Source organism: Sapajus apella, unplaced genomic scaffold, assembly GCF_009761245.1.
Source record: "Sapajus apella isolate SASKATOON/1434 unplaced genomic scaffold, GSC_monkey_1.0 scaffold26, whole genome shotgun sequence".
Lineage (NCBI taxonomy): Eukaryota > Metazoa > Chordata > Mammalia > Primates > Cebidae > Sapajus > Sapajus apella.
In genome coordinates this window covers 16492706-16512435 of record NW_022436966.1, presented here as the reverse complement: position 1 = coordinate 16512435, position 19730 = coordinate 16492706, and positions in this window count along the sequence as shown.

The window sequence follows — 19730 nt, the reverse complement described above, 5'->3', positions numbered from 1 at the left end:
CTTTCTTTAAAATTCATTGTAATTTCTATTAACGAGGCCCACCATTCTCTAGGAGTTCAAAACACTTCATATAATGAAAATAAGTTTCTCCTAAATCAAATCGTGTGTTTATAATTCAAACAGAAAATTTAACATAAAAAGGGAGCTTCACTTAAAAAGATTTAAAAGATGATTATAAGTTATGAAACCAGCCCATTGTGTTTCTCATTAGAGTAATATATCCTATTAAGATAATGTGTGGCTGTGTGGTTGAGCTGAAATAATAGCTATAGTTAGCCTCTGAGATAATAGAGCAGATGATCCCTCAGAATCTCATCTGCTACTGTAATACAAATGAAACTGGTTGGACGTTGCAATAAGCTAGATAGTCTTTGATTCTGTACTTTCTGAATGGGGCTACAAAACAAGAGGCTATCTCAAGTACCCCTTTTCTTCCCTGAGCTCTACAGTAATACTACTGAGTAGCGGAATGACTTCCATCACTCCTCCTACGCTGAAACTCCTGACACTTAATATCTGTACTGTAAGTTGAATTTCATTCATTCATTAATTCAACAAGCACCTATAACTCTATGACTTAAATGCATGAATCAACATGACAATCCCATTAAACATTTGAAAAACCTCATTTACTCTCTAAGCAGCTTGGATATGTATGATGGCTTCGCATTCTCTCCTGTGGTGCTAAACAAAGTGAGTATATCCATAGAATATTCCAAGCTAACCAAAATTCTGATTCTCTTTGTGGTAAGTTATATCATCAGTAAACTTATAGATAGGTTCTTGCATTTCTTGCTACTAGCACAGAAAACATTCAATATTTTATGTATGTGTATAATGTTTTAAAATTATGCATATTTCATAGTTTAAATAAGAATTGTGGGGACTCTTTTTTTTGACATTTGTTTACCCAAGCATTTGAGATTAGGATACACTGTCAATATCGTTTGGCCTAGCTCAGAGAGCTCAAGTGACAGTTTCATGTGACCTCTAAATGATCATTTGGTCATTGATATGCTTATATCATTTGATTTTTCATTATATTTGTCTTAATGATCTGCAGAATAAATCCTTGAGCTAGTCTTTTTCCCAGTTTTGCCCTATATAAGCCTGGAAATTTTGAATAAAGGTGATTTACTTACTAAGTCTACCCAGAATGCATTGCATTTCTTTTCTTATCAAATCTTGATCATGAAATGTGTTGAACTCACTATTAATAACGTGTCTGGGAATGCAAATGTTAAGTTGATATGCTATATAAACTCATCTCTCAGCCACAGGGTCACATTGACATAAATAAGTGTAGCAGCTGCATTGTTAGAAGTCAGGGCTCCAACATGGAAAGATGATAATAGAAGCTGTTTAAAATGAGGTCATGAAATATCAATTTAAAATGCTCTCTGTCAGATAGGTGACACTGTTTCTTTTTTCTGTCAGAGGGAAGCATATTGATAATATTCTCCATTTCCCACATATGTTTTTCAAATCTGAGAGTCAGTATCAAAAGCTCATAAGGCATTTTCCTTAGATTTAATCATTTTACTCCTCAGCCCTTTGAAAAATTACAGCAGCCAACTTTCATTGTGAGCACTTATTCCAAAACATATTTCATCAGATTGGATCATGTTTTTGAATAAATAAGGCATTTTATGTATTAATTCCATAGAGAAGAAAGCTTAATTTTTTTTTCAGCAGACTAAGATCACAGTCTAAGACTCCTCATGATTTCCTGAAGGTACAGTTAAGAATTAACTAGACAATCAAGCAAATTACACTCTGAGTGTAGCTTTTACACTGTTGATGATTGCTAAGCCACCAAATGCTTTCCTGTCTCTTCAGAACTGTAGAGCTTCTGTACCTATACAGCATAGTAGCTATGGCAAGTCTGATCTGATCAGAAGATTTGTCAGTAGCAAACAATACTTCTTTTCTTGGCTTCAATAACGATGGCTTTTTTAGAAATGGCTTAGCATAGTCTAGCTGGTTAATTAGAAAGGGTCAAAGAAGACTAAGAAGAACCTGTGAAGACCCAACCACATAGTGAAAGTAATAATGCAAGTGGAGAGGCTTCATCTTGGAAACCCAGATGGTTTCCCCCACTATGTAGCTTTCCTGTTTTTTTACAACATTTTGTGCTTGGTGGTCGCCTGGTTGTCATATGAAGTAATGGTTAAGTTTGGGGGTTTGGAGAGAGGCAGTTTGGAATCAAACTCTGACTCTACTGCTTACCAGCTATGTACTCTGAGCAAGTTCATTACCTTTCTGCTTTAGTTGATTCTTCAATACAGAAAAAACTGACTGACGTAGGATTTTGTGATGATTAAACAAAGCAATTCATTTGAGGGTTGTCAGATACTAGGCGTGCAATGAATTTGTTAGCAATTTCTATTATTATATCCATCTTTTACAAGTTACTATGTCAACTTTTGCTGAATTTCTAAGGAATATATGGATATTAAATGTTATCCCTAATAATCAATTCATTTGATGTTCCTTTAAGTGTCAAGAAGTTGGAAGTGGGGTGTTTTAAATAGAGCTACCTTTTTTGGTACCCATGAGTTTTCAGCTCCCTACTATGTGACATACCTTTAATGAGGTGATGTAACTATATATTAATATTTCATACAATTCACACGGTATCCAGATGAATGAAAAAGTGACTTTTGCATATTTTCAGAGAAAGCATTGCCTCCATTAATTTTAGGCCATGGGGAAGATTAATTTTAGGCCACGGGGGAAGATCTTCCACATAAGCATTTGAATTGGTTAGCATGAATACATGTTTATATTCCCCTAGTGATTCTCTCTAGTTATCCCTCCCACTTCTCACTTTGTAACTGACTTCCTGCTGTTCTTAACTCAGGGGTGTTCAAGTCTCATATTTAAATGGTAAAACATTTGTTTGTCACAAACACCATATGTCTGCAATTCTTGTACCTGTCTCAGAGAGGCTTTGCAAGACCTGACATGTGGCATGTCTGCACAGGGGTGGTTCTGGCATGATCATTCATAATGATCCTCAAAGGGAGGATGAGCAATTTACATATCAAAGGTCCTATGTCAGGAATGTATATTAAGTGAAAAGCTCACAGTATTAACTTTTAGATCAGGAAACTTCTTCAGGGACTACATCTCAGTGTTAAAGGCATATCTAGTAAAGACAACTTAAATAATTATTTTGTTTGACAGTGTCACCTCTCATAATTGAAGATGATACTGCTGACTCAGGTTCATATCTCATTTAATCCTCATAACCCCGAGTCAAGTATTAGGGTCCACATATTATTATGGTTCATGTCCTGTCCACCAGGGCACATTGTCTTTTGACCCAGTATCCCACATTGCCATTTAATTTAATTTGCATTTCATTTAAAAATTAAATAATATTAACTTATAATTAAATTAATTATGCTAAAACAAATATAACAAATACTAGAAACTTATCACATCATAATATAGTAGTAATCCTACTACCTTATTCTACATGTCCTATATGATTAAGTTGATTTCTGTCTCTCTTATGTGTTTAGTGGAAATGTATAATAGGGTGCTATTGCGTGCCTCCTCCAAACTCCACAGTCAGGTTAGTACCTTGGCCATTATGAGTCTCATCACATCACAGGAATCTGCAAATGCTGCACATCAATCCTGAATTATTGTCTTATGCATTGTCTAGATCAGAAGTTGGCAAAATTTTCTATACCTATGTATCAATAATTTTTTTTTTTTAACTAAAACAGGAGGCTGCCTATGTGGCCCATGAATCAAGGTTTGCCAACTTCTAGTCTAAACTTCGGAAAGTGATGTTGAACTCTTGATAATGCATTTACAATTAAAAATGTGTTGTGTTTGTATCTATTACATTTTGAATAGTACAAATATTCAGAAATTATTGCAGGATATAAAAACTATTTGTTATTCATCTTTATAGCAAAAAAGTCACTCATCATTGACAAATAAGTGATGTTCTGACATATATACTCTTTGCTTCTCTTTTATGTTACTTGTTGATGTAAATTAAAATATAATCCAACATTTAGTCTAGAACTACACTTGTTTGTCAATTGCATTAATAAGTTGGGTACAGACAGAAGAATTTGGCAAAAAGCAACCAAAATTCTAAGAGAATCAACTGGTTATATGGAATTGTATAATGTATTATTTAATTGTATCAGTATTTATAAATTGTGTGCTACATATCCTTTATATTGGTAAAGGATTTTATGTATGTGTATATATACATGGATACTTTTTTCTTCTGAAGAGCATGTTGTTAAGCATTCATCAGCTCACTATTGAGGAAAAAAGGAATTACATGTGGGAGAAACTGGAAGTATCCATGGAAAGGGAGGAAGGTATGTCAACCACTGAAGCCCTCAGAAGGAAAGGAGGAGAATACTTAGGAGAACATGGGTCTCTCTGGCTATTATTTAGACAAGGACTTGGGATTTCTATGGATTGAGATGGGGGTGTTAAACAAAAAGTTATTCATGACACTTGTTAAAGATAGTCAGAAAGACTTATTCAAGAAGGGAGCAACTACAATTGAAGTTTTGTAGCAGAGGAAAAGATGCTACTCAAGTCTAAATACAAGGATAAGTGGTAGCTTATAACCAAGGAACAGGGTGGGAGTTAGTGGGTAAAATACTGCTAAGGGGAAACATCAAACCTAGGAGCATTCTTGCTGAAGTCAGTCCAGAGCGGTAAGATATCAAGGGTGGGGAATGAGGAAGTTAATTGGGTATAGTGGGCAATCACATACCAAGGGTGGGGATTTTTTCTAAACTGAATTAAGTAAGATTTCTGTCAAAACTGGACGAAGAAAGCCAAAGACATCATTTTTCATGGCTGCATAGTATTCCATGGTGTATATGTGCCACATTTTCCTTGTCCAGTCTATCATCAATGGGCATTTGGGTTGATTCCAGGTCTTTGCTATTGTAAACAGTGCTGCAATGAACATACGTGTGTATGTGTCTGCATAGTAGAATTATTTATAATCCTTTGGATATATACCCAGTAATGGGATTGCTGGGTCAAATGGAGTTTCTATGTCTAGGTCCTTGAAGAAGGGTCACACTCTCTTCCACAATGGTTGAACTAATTTATACTCCCACCAACAGTGTAAAAGTGTTCCTATTTTTCCACATCCTCTCCAGCATCTCTTGCCTCCAGATTTTTTAATGATTGCCATTCTAACTGGTGTGAGATGGTATCTCAATATGGTTTTGATTTGCATTTCTCTAATGACCAGTGATGATGTGCATTTTTTCATATGTTTGTTGGCCTCATATATGTCTTCTTTTGAATGTGTCTCTTCATATCCTTTGCCCACTTTTGAATGGGTTTGTTTGTTTGTAAATCTGTTTTAGTTCTTTGTAGATTCTGGATATCAGCCCTTTGTCAGATGCGTAGATTGCAAACATTTTTCCCGTTCTTTTGGTTGCTGGTTCACTTTATTGATTGTTTCTTTTGCTGTACAGAAGCTCCTTTTTAGGGACATGGATGAATCTGGAAACCATCATTCTCAGGAAATTGACACAAGCACAGAAAATCAAACATCACATGTTCTTACTTATAGGTGGGTATTGAACAATAACATGTGGACACAGGGAGGGGAGCATCACACACTCCAGTCTGTTGCAGGGGCTAGGGGAGGAACAGCGGGATGTGAGGAGGTTGAGAAAGATAACATGGGGAGAAATGTCAGATATATGTGATGGGGGGATGGAGGCAGCAAATCACATTGCCATGTATGTACCTATGCAACAATCCTGCCTGATCTGCACATGTACCCCAGAACCTAAAGTACAACTTAAAAATAAGCCAAGTACAGAGCCCAACATTGATGCTAATTAAAAAGGGATTCAGAGGAGCCCAACTCCAGTTTGTTCAAAGAGAAAGTTTTTGTTAGGAGATGGGTCAATTGTACTCTTAACAGACCAAGGTGAAATTATTACTATAATGAACACACCAAATGGAAGGTGACCTTCAGGTAACTTTTATGTTGAGTATAAGTTGAGAGCTGGATATGGGTACTTTATCACAGTTTTCAATTTGGCTTCAATGGATAAAATACTCCAGAAACCTAACAACGTATATTTTGGAGAAAACCTGTCATAAACTTGTGGCCTTTAAATGATTAAAGGAAACTTTTTCTCATTTACGGATGTATTGGAGATTGCTCTTTTACTTTCTTTCATTATTGTCTTCCATGCTGATTACTTCTTTAGGGCCCTATTTGTTAGAACATGAATTTCTTTCTACAGCGTCAATTAAAATGCAGTTTGGCCATTTGTCAGCATTGGTTATATAGTAGCTCCAGGCTATCTGCATGCTGGTCTTGTACAATGCATTCCACCTGGAGGCAGATTTCATCCTGGCCAGCTTTCTTGACTATGATCAACGTTCCATAATGGTGTCCAGAATTGTGTGAGCACAGGCAATGCTAATTTATATTAGTATTATTTAAAGCCTGAATTTAGAAAATTATTCTGATTGCCTAAAGAAATGTTATCTATTCTCAAATCAAATAGCAATAAATTTTCATCTTGAATGATTGCTGTTTCAATGACTTATCCTCCATCTTCCTTTCCTAACTCCCTCAAAGTTTGTTTCCATTATAAGGATTACTCAGAATTTTCTATGCTGCTATTCGACTATTCATCACAGTTGCTGGTGCTTTCCCAGTATCTGATTATCAATGATTGCTTTGGAAAACAAAGCCTGTATATTGGTTCCTTTTCACACCTTGTGTAATTGCATCTCCAATTTCAAAATGAACCATTTGATATTCTCCCTGCACTACTTTTCACCTTGTATGCTGTTATGGGAAGTGGCAATGACAGCAGGCTAGCTCCTTGGGGACTTGGTAAGAGCAATTCAAGAAGTGTAAATGGTGTTTGTTTAAGATGAATGAAGGGAAGGGTGCTTTGTGCAGGGTTGTTTATAAGGGAAACAAAAATTTTCTGTAATAGAGGTATAGTTTAATAAATGACTACATATAAGTAAAACACTAGGAGTCATAAAATAATTTTAAATAATTGTTAATAAAAAATAATCATATTTAGTGAAAAATGATGGAACTAAAATTGCTATGTTACATGAATCCTTATTTTGTGTATATATGTATGTCAATAAAAAGATCAAAAACAAATGATTTTTCTGTGTGTGGTACAATTATGGGTAATTTCAGTTTTCTTCCTCAGTCTTTTCTGTCATTTTTAAATTTCTATAATGCTTATGTCTTTCCTTTAATAGTTAGAATTTAAAAAAATATCATTATAATAAAAAAGTCAAAACCACACCACAATAACATCCCCTCCCATATATATATTTGCTGAAAATAAAAGTATTCCTTAATTACTCAAATTTCTTCATGTAGTTACATGAAACCATGAATTATTTACAGTACAGTAAACCATTTGTTCTGAGTCTTGAGAAACAAATGAAAAAGAGGAAAGAGTTAAAAATTATAAAATATTTGCAAAGCAAATGCTATTGGACTATTTTAACCCCTAACTCTATTTGTCATAAAATATCTGGAAAATTGTGGGAATTTTTGTGATCAACCTGAGCTATACTCATGCAACCTTAGCATTATGACCAAAATCTGAAAAAGAACAGGGCCCCTAGGCATTAGCATTAAGAATCAAATCTTGCAGTACTCTAAGAAATATTCCTGATATTCAGAACTTGGGACCGGCTGTCTTCTCTCTCTTGACCTCTTTATTTCATTTCCTAGTCCTCTCCCAAAGTAGTCCTGCTTTATAGGTTACTTGTGTTCAATCTAGCAAATCCAGTTTCATGCCATGTCTTTTGAAACTGCATCACCAAGTCTCATTCCTTTTGATTGTTTGTATTTTTGAAGATATAATAAATGCATAATAAGACCATAAGAAAAGGCAATGTCTTTCTTAACAAAGAGATAACATCTCATAGCATTAATTGTGTTCACCTGTGTGCTGGAAAACCCTTCCAAATAGGAAGGCAGACAGAAAAAAATGAAGGAAGTAAAAGGAAAGCAGAGCTCCATTCTGACGTAGAGGTGATCTCATCTGACCACACAGGAGTGGACATTTCACTGCTTTACATTGGTAAAACAGATATGGGATCCATGGCAGAAGAATCACTTCATGCAAATAAAGGCGAGGGGGGCATGGTTTCTACCATCCTGGGCTTCTCCAGTCCTGACTTAACTCCTAATGGAGATCTGAATAATTCTCTCCTCATAAGAAAATTATTTTCTTGTCATTTATGATTATTAAGAATTATCTTGTTCTGTTTTGGTAAGCAAGATACATTTATTTCTCAAAAACCTTTCTGTGAGAAGTCTTGGATATTACCAGGAGTTCATTGCTGGGCTTTTATTTCCAGAAAGTTATTCTTATTGACTTTATTGCTACAACTATATTGATTTTAAAAAACAAACTGACTTCTGCTTAATACAAAGGCTAACAACCATGAGTAGTGAATCTAATAACTTTTTAGCAGACACTTCTCTACACAATGCTTTAGATCCCATTCAACCTCTGATGATAAAGGTGGGTGACGTGATAGTAAATAATGGAGGTGAATTGTCTGTTTTCTTTACCCATATTCCATTATAATGATTTTAAAACATCTGAAAAGGAGGTAGTCTCTGAAAGAATATACAAGGATACCTTTCTCTCTGGTCTTAGTCACTATCAATTTAAATATTAGATTTTGTCTTTGCTGTAGCTTAGCAAATGAAGTCATTTAATTTTCATATGGCTCAGTGTGTGTTGGGATGCTGACACAATATTGAGATTGAGTACAGAATGCACATTTGACAGTTCCTCTGTCAGTCTGCCTTGCAACTCCAGTTACAAGTTTTGGAGTTATGTATCATCTCATGCTTTAAACAATGATTTGGGTGAAACTACCATCCCACTGAATTTTAGGTATTATCATGAAGCATATGAAAAAATGGGTCAGCACGGTGAGTTCTATACTCATTGGATCATAGGAATTTGAATGATAATTTGTTTTAACTGAGTTTAAAAATAAAGAGCCAAAATATTTTTGAACCATCAAAACTGTGTTTATCAGCTACTTCTTTCATATGAAGTCATTTGTGATTTTATTTCCATTTTTTTCTCACATATATCTCAAAAGTAATTTTTAGGCTTAGCTATAGCTTCTCTGCCCCAATTTTCTTTTTTCAAGAACAGATTTTTATTTTTGAACATTTATTGTATCATTATAACTTTGTTTTTTGGAGTTTTTGTTGTTTTTATTTTGCTGAGGTGTTCTTTATTAATTAGTTCACAAAAAGTCTAAGTAAATTATTTTAATCCTTAAGCATCTACAAATATGTTTTTTGTCTTTATGCTTGAATACAAGTTTTAAGTTATGTTTTCTAAAACTTTGAAAACGCAATTTCATAGGTTTCTGGCAACTCCGTTACTGATAAAAGAGAAATACCTAATGTAGATGATGGGGTGATTGATGCAGCAAACCACCATGGCACGCATATAACTATGTAATGAACCTGCACGTTTTGCACATGTACCCCAACTTAAAGTATAAAAAAAAGTTCTGATGCCAATTTGATTATTCTCATGAACCAATGATAACATGGGGAGGAATGCCAGATGTAGGTGACGGGGGGATGGAGGCAGCAAACCACAGTGCCATGTGTGTACCTATGCAACAATCCTGCTTGATCCGCACATGTACCCCAGAACCTAAAGTGCAATAAAAAAATTTTAAAAAATTATCTTTTTCTCCTGGGAAGCTGTTGACTTTTTCTCTTCTGCTTAGTTTTCTGAAACTTCACAATGATGTGCCTTGGAGTTGGATTCTTTTGCACTAATCTTATATTCAATCATCAGACTTGGGTTTTCATCCAACTCTAGGAATTGAACTTACTACTTCTCTTCCATTTCTTCTGTATTTTCTGAAACTCATAATTTATGGGCTTTGAAAGTTCTGACTGTAATCTCTTTGTGTTTCAGCTTTTCTCTTATATTTCTCCTTTTACAAAGTCTGCTTCTGCTTATTGTGGGGATGAGTGTTGTGTGAGGCTCCATGTGTTCCTGGGATTCATTTTTCTTCCTAGTATGAGAGCCCAAGGTCCCACCAGAAGCTGTACATTACCTGCGGCCATAGTGCTACTTCTTTGTTTCCTAGTCTTTCTACCATGTCTGAACTTCTGCTTCAGAGAAAAGTATTTGTAGCCTTAGAAGATACCAGTCCTTCTCTTCTTTCCATGTATTTAGACATTGCTCTTGTCTTTCAGCACCCATGCATACTGTGCACCCTGCCATGACAGACTATCCCAAGGCTTGTAGGCAGCATTTCCAGAGCATCAGACACTTCTCTCATCTGCTCTGAAGCTTGGTGGATAGTGAGCTCAGTGAACTCAGCTGTACTGAATGTAATTCTTCACCTTTTTATTGTGACCTCTTCTTCACGGTTTTGTGAACTCCAGGTCTGGGATTTCTCTAATATTTTATTGGGACTTCAATGTTTTAGGTCTTATTTTTTCCCCTCTGTTTTTTTTTTTTTTTTTTTTTTTTTTTTTTTTTTTTTTTTTTTTTTTGTCTATCGTATCTCTATTGCCTTCTATCTTTGAGGAATTTCTAAAGTTTTAGAGCTGTGAATGATATTTGATCTTGTTTCACTATGATGTTACAGGATCTTTTTTTTTTTTCATAGATTTTGATTCTCATTTTAAAGAAATTTTAGGTTGGAAGGGATATATACATACGATACAGACTCTGAAACTTCCAAGACAGCTAGCTGCATGTTCAATGAGGTTTCCCTGCTTTACTGTCTATTCTAAAGGCAGATCTGTAGTTGAAGATTTGCACACAACCCAATCATGGATGATTTCCAATCTCCCTCCCTGGAGCTTCCTTCTCAGTTTGAATACAAAGTTCGGTAGATCTCTAGAGGTAAGCAGAGAAATATCCAAATTAAGTTAACTTTTATGTTATGGTCTGGAATCCAGCAATTCTTTTCCATAATATTTTATGCTTCATAGCTTACTTTACTCACATACTTCCTGAATGGTAAAGTATTGCTAACTCTATTCTGTGGGTGAGTAATATGAGACGAAATGACTAGACGTCTTGCATTCCTAAGAAGTAGGATACGACTATAATTAGAAGCCACTTATCCCAATCTACTAGGTCGGTGGTTCTTACGAATTTTGTAGAGCAACATATGTGATTAAGCTCACATATTCATCACATTCCTGAGGGTTTCCTGAAGGCTAAACACAACCTCCACTCTGACTTTATCATTTAAAAATCCTATTGGAGTGCATGCCAGGGTATGTTCATTTTTGGATGGATATAAATTGCTGTATTTAAAAAATTATAGTAAGCATTCACTGAGCACTCACTGTCAGGCAGGACTCTGGTGCTTTACCCATGTTACCATGGCCATCTTCACAACTGTCTAATCAGGTAGGAGGGTATTATTTTCATCTTTATTTTACAGATGAAGAAACTAGGACTCCAGAACCATACTTTAAATCAAGGAATGACAAAATAAGGCCTTGTGGTATAAATTTACCCAGCTGTCTTTTGTTTTTTATTGCCAGGAACAAAGAATATATTTTACATTTTAAAATTAATTACATTTTAAATGGTTATAGAGGTACCTACATAATATCCTTAACTTTGCTGTGGCCCCACAAAGGCTAAAACGTTTGCTATCTGGCCATTTAGAAACGTATATTCCATCTCCAGTGAGTCTAGCCATCAGGCTGTTATTCACACACCCTTGTATTTTTCTTATTCATTACAGTTAGTTGTGGTATAGCCTACTGCTTGTGGATTGAGATGTGTAGTTGAGAAGTGCTTCACTAAGACATAGCATCAGCTCTAGAGAATTAAAACAGGCCGTGTATGGCTTTATTGTTTCTCTTGTCCCTTTTCTCCTTTGCCATAAATAATCTCTTAATAGGCCGTGTGTGTGTATGTGTGTGTGTTAACTACTAAAATGAATTGATAAAATTTCTCCCTCTTAACTTATTTTAAATGTACCAAATTTTTCCTAAGGAAACAGCAAAAGGATTGCATAGAGATGAGACAGGAAATCTGAAAAAAAAAAAAAAAAAAAAAAAATCAGGAACTGCACTTCAGGAACCCAGCCATTGTTTTCAGAATCTATGTTAGCAGTTGTTATTCTGGTGTCAGTGAGGCCCTGGAGAAGGAGCAGGACATGTACCTAGCCTAAAATTTGGAACTGGCCTCCTGTGTGGGCATTTCTTGGCAGATAGGGAGAAGCATACCAATACCACATTACTGATCACAGGGGCGCTTGGTAAGCATTGAATTCCAGCAAAGGAGTGGGTTTATTAAGAATATTTTAATCTGTGACATGTGCCACAGATACCATTTCCACAGAACCCTAATAGCCATTGGGTGTTGCAGAGGCAGGGTACCTACAAGATTAAATAAGTTTGAAAAATTTGGGGTTATTCAAAGTTAACTTTCTTAAGCTAGAAAGACTCCTAAAACCTATAATATATTCATTGCCATTATCAATCCATAAGTGGAATACATAGCACATGGTGTTTCCCAAAGTTATTAGATAATGAACCCCTTTTTTTGCTTGATTTTTGGTTTTAATAAAAATAACTTGTTTTTTTTTATTGATTCAGGAAACATGGGGCAAAACCAATACAGTGAAGTACTCTTGTCCACACTAGAAGCTTTTTCTACCCAATGAATCAGTAGCAACTGATTATAGTCAGAGCACCATTCTTCCTGTATAATACAGAACCATATGTATAAATCCCCATTCATCCATTTCTCTTCCCTATTTTAGATTCCATTCAAACCACCAGCCTTCTGTGTGCATTTGACATTATTACTCTTTTCTATCCAACATACTTTTTATAACCATAAAATTTTCAAGTTGACAAAGCATTCCTCATTGCTTTTCTTCTTGGTTTCACTGTATCGTGTGCACTTCAGGAGTTACTTTAATCAGCCAGTTCTCTCAAAATCACAATGTAAGGTATTGACAGTTAATTCCAACAAAGGTGGTGACATTCTGCTAACTTAGATTCAGAGGCATTCTGTAAACCACTATTTAGGTTTGGAGTTTTATAACACCTTTCAGGGAGCTGTAAAACCTTTTGACGACTGACCACCTTGTTCAGACACAATATAAAGTATCATCCAACATAAATAGACAGCTCTTACCTTTGAAATTCTGTTTTATGTTTTACTCAGGGATTAACTGAAAATGATTTTGGTGATTTTATTTTTTGTTTTTAAATTTTCAGATGAAAGAAAGTTACTGAATTCTCCAAATAAACATCAGTGTCACCTTCCCTGACAACCTTTGGCAATCCTGTCCCCACCTCTAGTGTCAGAAATCCGCATTCCCTGTTTACAGCAAAACTACACAAAACGGCAGCAATTTCCTTGTGCGCATCAATTTTCTTTGTGGATGGGCAGCCTGCCGCAATAATGAGGCCTGCCAGCTCTTTGCAAAAGAACTGGAAAGTAGCCTTACTCATGTGGAAATTGAACAGTGACTTGTCACTCTCCCTTGGTAGTATAGCCCCAGACTGTCAGAGTGTGGTGTCCTGTGTCACATTGTGGCAGTGGGCTAAGTCCCTGCCTGAAGAGATGCTGCTGATTAAGCCATTTTGCTCTTTCCTGCAGAATTCATGATCTACCCAGCACTGTCCTCCTGATTGACTTTTAGCAAATGAGGTTGCCAAGTCCTGGGTATTTTAGTCTGTTACTAACTAGTACAAATTCTGGCATCATAATTCATGCAGTAAAATCCAATTAATGAAAATAATCCAGGGATTGGTAATATAGTTAATTCTCCATATCCTGGTTTCACATCCAAATATTGAACCAACTGCACATCAAAAATATTTGAAAAAACAAAAAAATACAAATTGAAAAATAAACTATCATAACTATTTATGGTACATTTATGTTGCCTTAGGTATTATAAGTAATCAAAAGATGATCTAAAGTACACAGAGGATATGTATAAGTTATATGCAAAGTACTTGAGCATTTTATATGAGGAAATTGAAAATCTGTAGATTTTGTTCCTGGAACCAATCTGCCTGGATACTGAGAGATGAACATGTTATCCTTATGTTCTTTCCTTGTGCCATGAAAAATGTGATACCCTGTTGGACTGAAGTATTCTCCTGTCTCTCTTGATCATTCTAATTCTAGATTATACCTAACAAGAGGTAATATTTTTTCCAAGAAATTCAAAATATTTTTTCAGCAAGTCATTCTCTCAGAGATTAGATCCCAGTTAATTGATTTTTAAGCTTTCATTTTTCAGTTCCACTACGTTTAACACCTCAGTATATTTTTGTACTCCCATTTTTTGTAGAAACAAGATTATCAAATTTCTAGCTTTTAGCAGGACTGTTCAGTATATCAACTCCTGTTAACACAGCTGTTAAATATTGAGATCATGCTGCATGTTAAATGAAATTGATTTTCAAAGTAAATTAAATCCCTGAATGAAAGTGGGTGTATCTTTCCACAGGAAGGAAGAAATGCTAAGAGGGTTGTATGTATAAGCAGATATTGGGAAAATAAACTGGATTGTCAGCCTCTATGGAGAATAATTTGGAGGTTCCTCAAAAAGCTAAAAATAGAACTACCATATGATCCAGCAACCCCACTGCTGGGTATATACCCAAACTATAGGAATTCAGTATATTGAAGATATATCTGTGTTCCCATGTTTCTATTTGTTTGTTTGTTTGTTTTGGCAGCACTGTTCACAATAGCCAACATTTGGGAGCAACATAAATGTTCAACAGATGAATGAATATGGAACAGTCATATTATGATGCAACAATCTACCTTTCTCAAGAGCCTTAAAAGTAAAATATATCCAGTACAAGTCCAAATATAAAACACAAAGATACAGACTTTTAAAATATCTTGAAGTTTGTCTGACATCCATTAGGGCCATCTAAATTGGTCTAGAGTCAATTGTATCCAGACTCCTCATTCATTTCTTCAAACCAGGAGAGAAAAATGAGGTTGACATAAGTAATGCCTATAAAGCAATTATCACATTTTAATTAGCTGACTCTGGTTACAGCTAATGGATGGAGAGGATTTACATAGAAGTTTTAAAGTACTGAATGTTATATGCTCTTGTTAACCCACAGTATTTATTGTGTTCCTAAAAAAAGTAGGTTTTACCCCTATAGTCCCTAGTTCTCTCCTCTGTCCCAATTCTCTTTTCTATTTTAGGATTCTACTCAGGTAGAATTTAAGTTACATTTTATTATTAAATAAAAATATGTTTTTTAATCTATGTTCATTTTTGTGTACATTTCTTAGGTTAAAAAAATTACTAAGGGATTGACCCAAATGGATTATGGTGTCTTTTTTTTTTTATTTTTTGTAGAAAAAACAAAGTAGGAAGAAGATTAAGTAGCATGAGCCAATATAATCCCCGACCCCCAATTTTCTGTTTTAATGTTCTATAATTCTAATAATTCTAATAATTATGTATCACATTGATTATAGAGTATATCAGAAACATATATTCTCATGAGCAAATAACAAAAGCTCTATTAGTTTTTTTGTTCTTTTCTCATTTTGCATAATACTGTGAAATAAAGACAAATCATTACTTAGCAAATATTTGTCATGGGCTCACTGGGAAGTGTTAAGAAATTCGGAGGAGTTATAAAAGTGGAATAGAAGACAGTGAGGGCTGTCATGTGACTTATTACCAGCTTTTTAAGAGTTAAGACTTACTAAGGGAAAATTAATTGCAAAAGCCTTCAATTCTTTCATGGGAAAATCTATATGAAAAGATTATATGATTCTAAATGCAAGTAAACATAATAAATGTAGAAGCAAGTTGAGGACTTGGGGTGGAGCAATCACAGCCAGGTAAAGTTAGCTCAGGGGTCTCTGAGGATAGACTTCCTGGTAGAAAGAAAAATAGAAAGGTGGGCATAGTAACTTTTCCTGTAAGGAGAATGGTCTAAAGATTGGCAAATTATGGTTTGTGGGCTAAATCTGGCAAGTGATCAATTTTTGTATGACTACCAGCTATGAATAGTTTTTAGTTTTTGCAGCATTGTAAAAATCAAAGAAGAGTATGATGTAAAGATAATATGGCTCACATATTCTGAGACATACTAAACAATTCACTGTTTATCAGAAATTTGAGTTTAACTGGACTTCCTGTATTTTTAGTAGTTAACTCTGGCAATCTTAAGTCAGGTCCACTGACACTGCCTGATGATGTTTTTACTAATTCTGAGAATAGGTGGTAGCTTCATGCAGGCTTTATGCAAATTCTTGGAATCAAATTAAGGTTGACACTTACTATTAATAGATACACACTTTTGGCCACATCACTTAACTCTCTAAGCCCTCTACTTTTCTTAATGTGAAATAATGAAATGCACTCCATGAATGTGTTGTCTGTCCTATCTTGAAGAGCAGAATATTAGAACTACATGGGACCTTAGTTATCTTTTACTGAATACTCATTTTTACAGACTGTAAAGGAGGTCTAGACTTTTCAAAAAACCTAGATTTCTACTGTAATGACATGACATTTTGTGAACTCTGGATATCATACAGCACTGTTCAATGCTTTTTCCCTTCTATACTGCACTATCTTCTATCTTCAAAGAACATAAGAAATCATGTACATTAAATGCTTTGTAAATTTAAGTGTGCCAAATGTAAACTTACAGAATGATTGTATTAAGGCTGATCTTGGAACATGGGAATCATCTCTCTAATTATGCTGAGTCACAATCACACTCTAGAAGAATATTTGGGAACCAGCACCTTGAGACTACAGAGTCTTAGTAATGTGAAATCGTTTTGGAAAGCACAACTGATAAATTAAAAGTAAAGTTATCAAAACAAGTTACCAATTCTACATCTGTTAAAATCTGGCCCCATGGAGAAGCAAAGCTGTCTGAGAAAAGTAAAACTCCTTAGATGTTATCATGAAACCTGCCTTTTGCATTTCATTATTGACAATTCAGCCTAGATGTACAACTTTTATGTTGCTATAAGCCTTGCAGAAGACAGATTATTTATAGCAAGGCCAGTCATATCCTTGCCAACATTTACAACTCCTCTGTGACTGTGGCAGTGACGGCTCACACCTTCTGGATACTTGAATATTTTCCCCCAGTTTTAATAAACAGATGGGATAACAGTGGGGGGAAAATGAAGTGAAGTAATATTATCGTTCAGCAGTTAATGCTAAAAAAAAATGTAGCTAAATAAGAGGCTGACTGAAGCATTGAAAGAGATAGCCAAAGACAATATATGAGATCCAGTCTAAGAACTACTGTGAGATCCCTCTTTAGAGAGGAAAGATCTGAACCTTTTGCTTGCTGTTCCTTTCTGCTTATCACTATGGACTAGTCACTCACTTTCCTCATAATTGACATATTTTGGCTCAATTAAGAGTCAGGGAGATTCTAATCTTACATTGACATGTATAATTTCTAGGTGGTACAACTGGGTCATTGTTTTATGAATGTGTTTAAAATTTTCTCTTCACAAATAATTCAGTGGGAATTGGGCTTATTTTTATATCGCTAAGTGTTGTATTACATATGTATATGAAATTTGAGTTGAATAAATTATAATAAAAATATTTTAGGATATGTAAGTCTTTTAATCCAACAAATTATTTTGGAAATAAAAAGATCTTTCCTGTTGTGTGCTTATTGTTTGCTTAACATTATATACGCCTTATATAAATACCATGAATATATTCAGAGACTTAACACACCCCAAAATTCTTTATTTCTATATAATTTTTTAAAACCTTAATTCTCTCATATTCTTTGGCATATAATAAATTATTTGTCATCTCTCATAAGTTTAGAATCTAGTTTTTATCTGCATTGCCCTTTGGTGGTATCTAGTTCTTTACAATTATCAAGTAAATTAAATATTGCTTTCCTTTACCTACTAACAGCAGCAAAAGAGTTACTGTCAATTAGTAAATTATATGTGTATCTTCTTTTTTTAAATTACCAAACCCAGTTGATAGTGAATATTAAGAGTTTACTTTTTTTTTAACTTCTATTTTAGGTTCAGGGATACACGGGCAGTTTTGTTATATAGGTAAATTGTGTGTCGCAGCGGTTTGGTGTACAGATTATTTTGTTACCCAGGTAATAAGCGTGGTACCTGGTAGGTAGCTTTTCAATCCTCACTCTCCTCTCACCCTCCATCCTCAAGTAGGTCCTGGTGTTTGTTATATCCTTCTTTGTGTCCACATGTACTCAAAGTTTAGCTCACACTTTTAAGTTAGAACATGTGGTGTTTTGTTTTCTGTTCCTGTATTATTAATGGTCTGCTTAGGATAACAGTCTCCAGCTGCATCCATGTTGCTGGGAAGAACATGATCTCATTATTTTTTATGGCTCCAAAGTATTCCATTGTGTATATGTACCACATTGTTTTTTATTCAGCCTACTGTTGAGCAGCATTTAAGATGACTCCATGTCTTTGCTATTGTGAATACCACTACAATGAACATATGTGTGCATGTATATTTATGGTAGAATTATTTCTATTCCTTTGGATATATACTCAGTAATGGGATTGCTGAGTTGAATGATAATTCTGTTTTAAGTTCCTTGGGAAATCACCAAGCTGCTTTCTACAAACTAACTTACATTCCCATCAGTGTTGTATGAGTGTTCCCATTTTTTCTACAACCTCACCAGCATCTAATGTTTTTTGACTTTTTACTAATAGCCATTGTGAGTGGTGTGAGACAATATCTCATTGTGATTTTGATTTGCATTTCTCTAATGATTATAATGTTGAGCCTTTTGTCATATACTTGTTGGCTGCATGTATGCCTTCTTTTGAAAAGTATCTATTCATGCTTTTTGTTCAGTTTTTAATGGGTTTTCTTGTTTCTTGCTTGTAAATTGTTTAAGTTCCTTATATATTCTGGATCTTAAAACCATACTATAAAACTACAGTAACCCAAACAGCGTGGCATTGGTACAAAAACAGATACTTAGACCAATGAAATAAAATAGAAGGCCCAGAAATAATGTTGTAAACCTACAATTATCTGATCTTCAACAAAATTGAGAAAACAGGTAATGGGGAAAGGATTCCCTATTCAACATATGGTGCTAAGATGACTGGCTAGTCACGTGCAGAAGACTGAAACCAGACCACTTCCTTATAACATATACAAAAATCAACTCAAGATGGAATACAGACCTAACTGTAAAACTAAAGCTATAAAAACTCTGGAAGAGGACCTAGGAAATACCATTTTGGACATAGCACCTGGCAAAGTTTCATAATCAAGACTCCAAAAGCAACTGCAATGGAAAGAAAAATTTGCAAATGGGGTCTAATTAAACTGAAGAGCTTCTGTGGAGCAAAAGAAACCAACAACAGAGTAAATAAACATTTCACAGAATGGAAAAAATATTTGCAAACTCTGTATCCAACAAAGGTCTAACATCCAGAAGGATTTTCTTTTCTTAATCCAAGTATTTTATTAGAAAAAGGCTGTGCAGAAGAGCGTTTTGGAATATATTCCCTCCTACTCATGGCAGAGACAGAGTCTTCAAGCAGAGCTACCCAGTCTATGATTAAGAACTATATTAAATTTTCCTGTAGGGTCAGTTTCGTCCCTAAGAGGAAAAATAAGTGTGTTTGAAAACACAGTTGGATAAAGACCACTTGTGTCTATGTGCATATAGTGGCATGTAT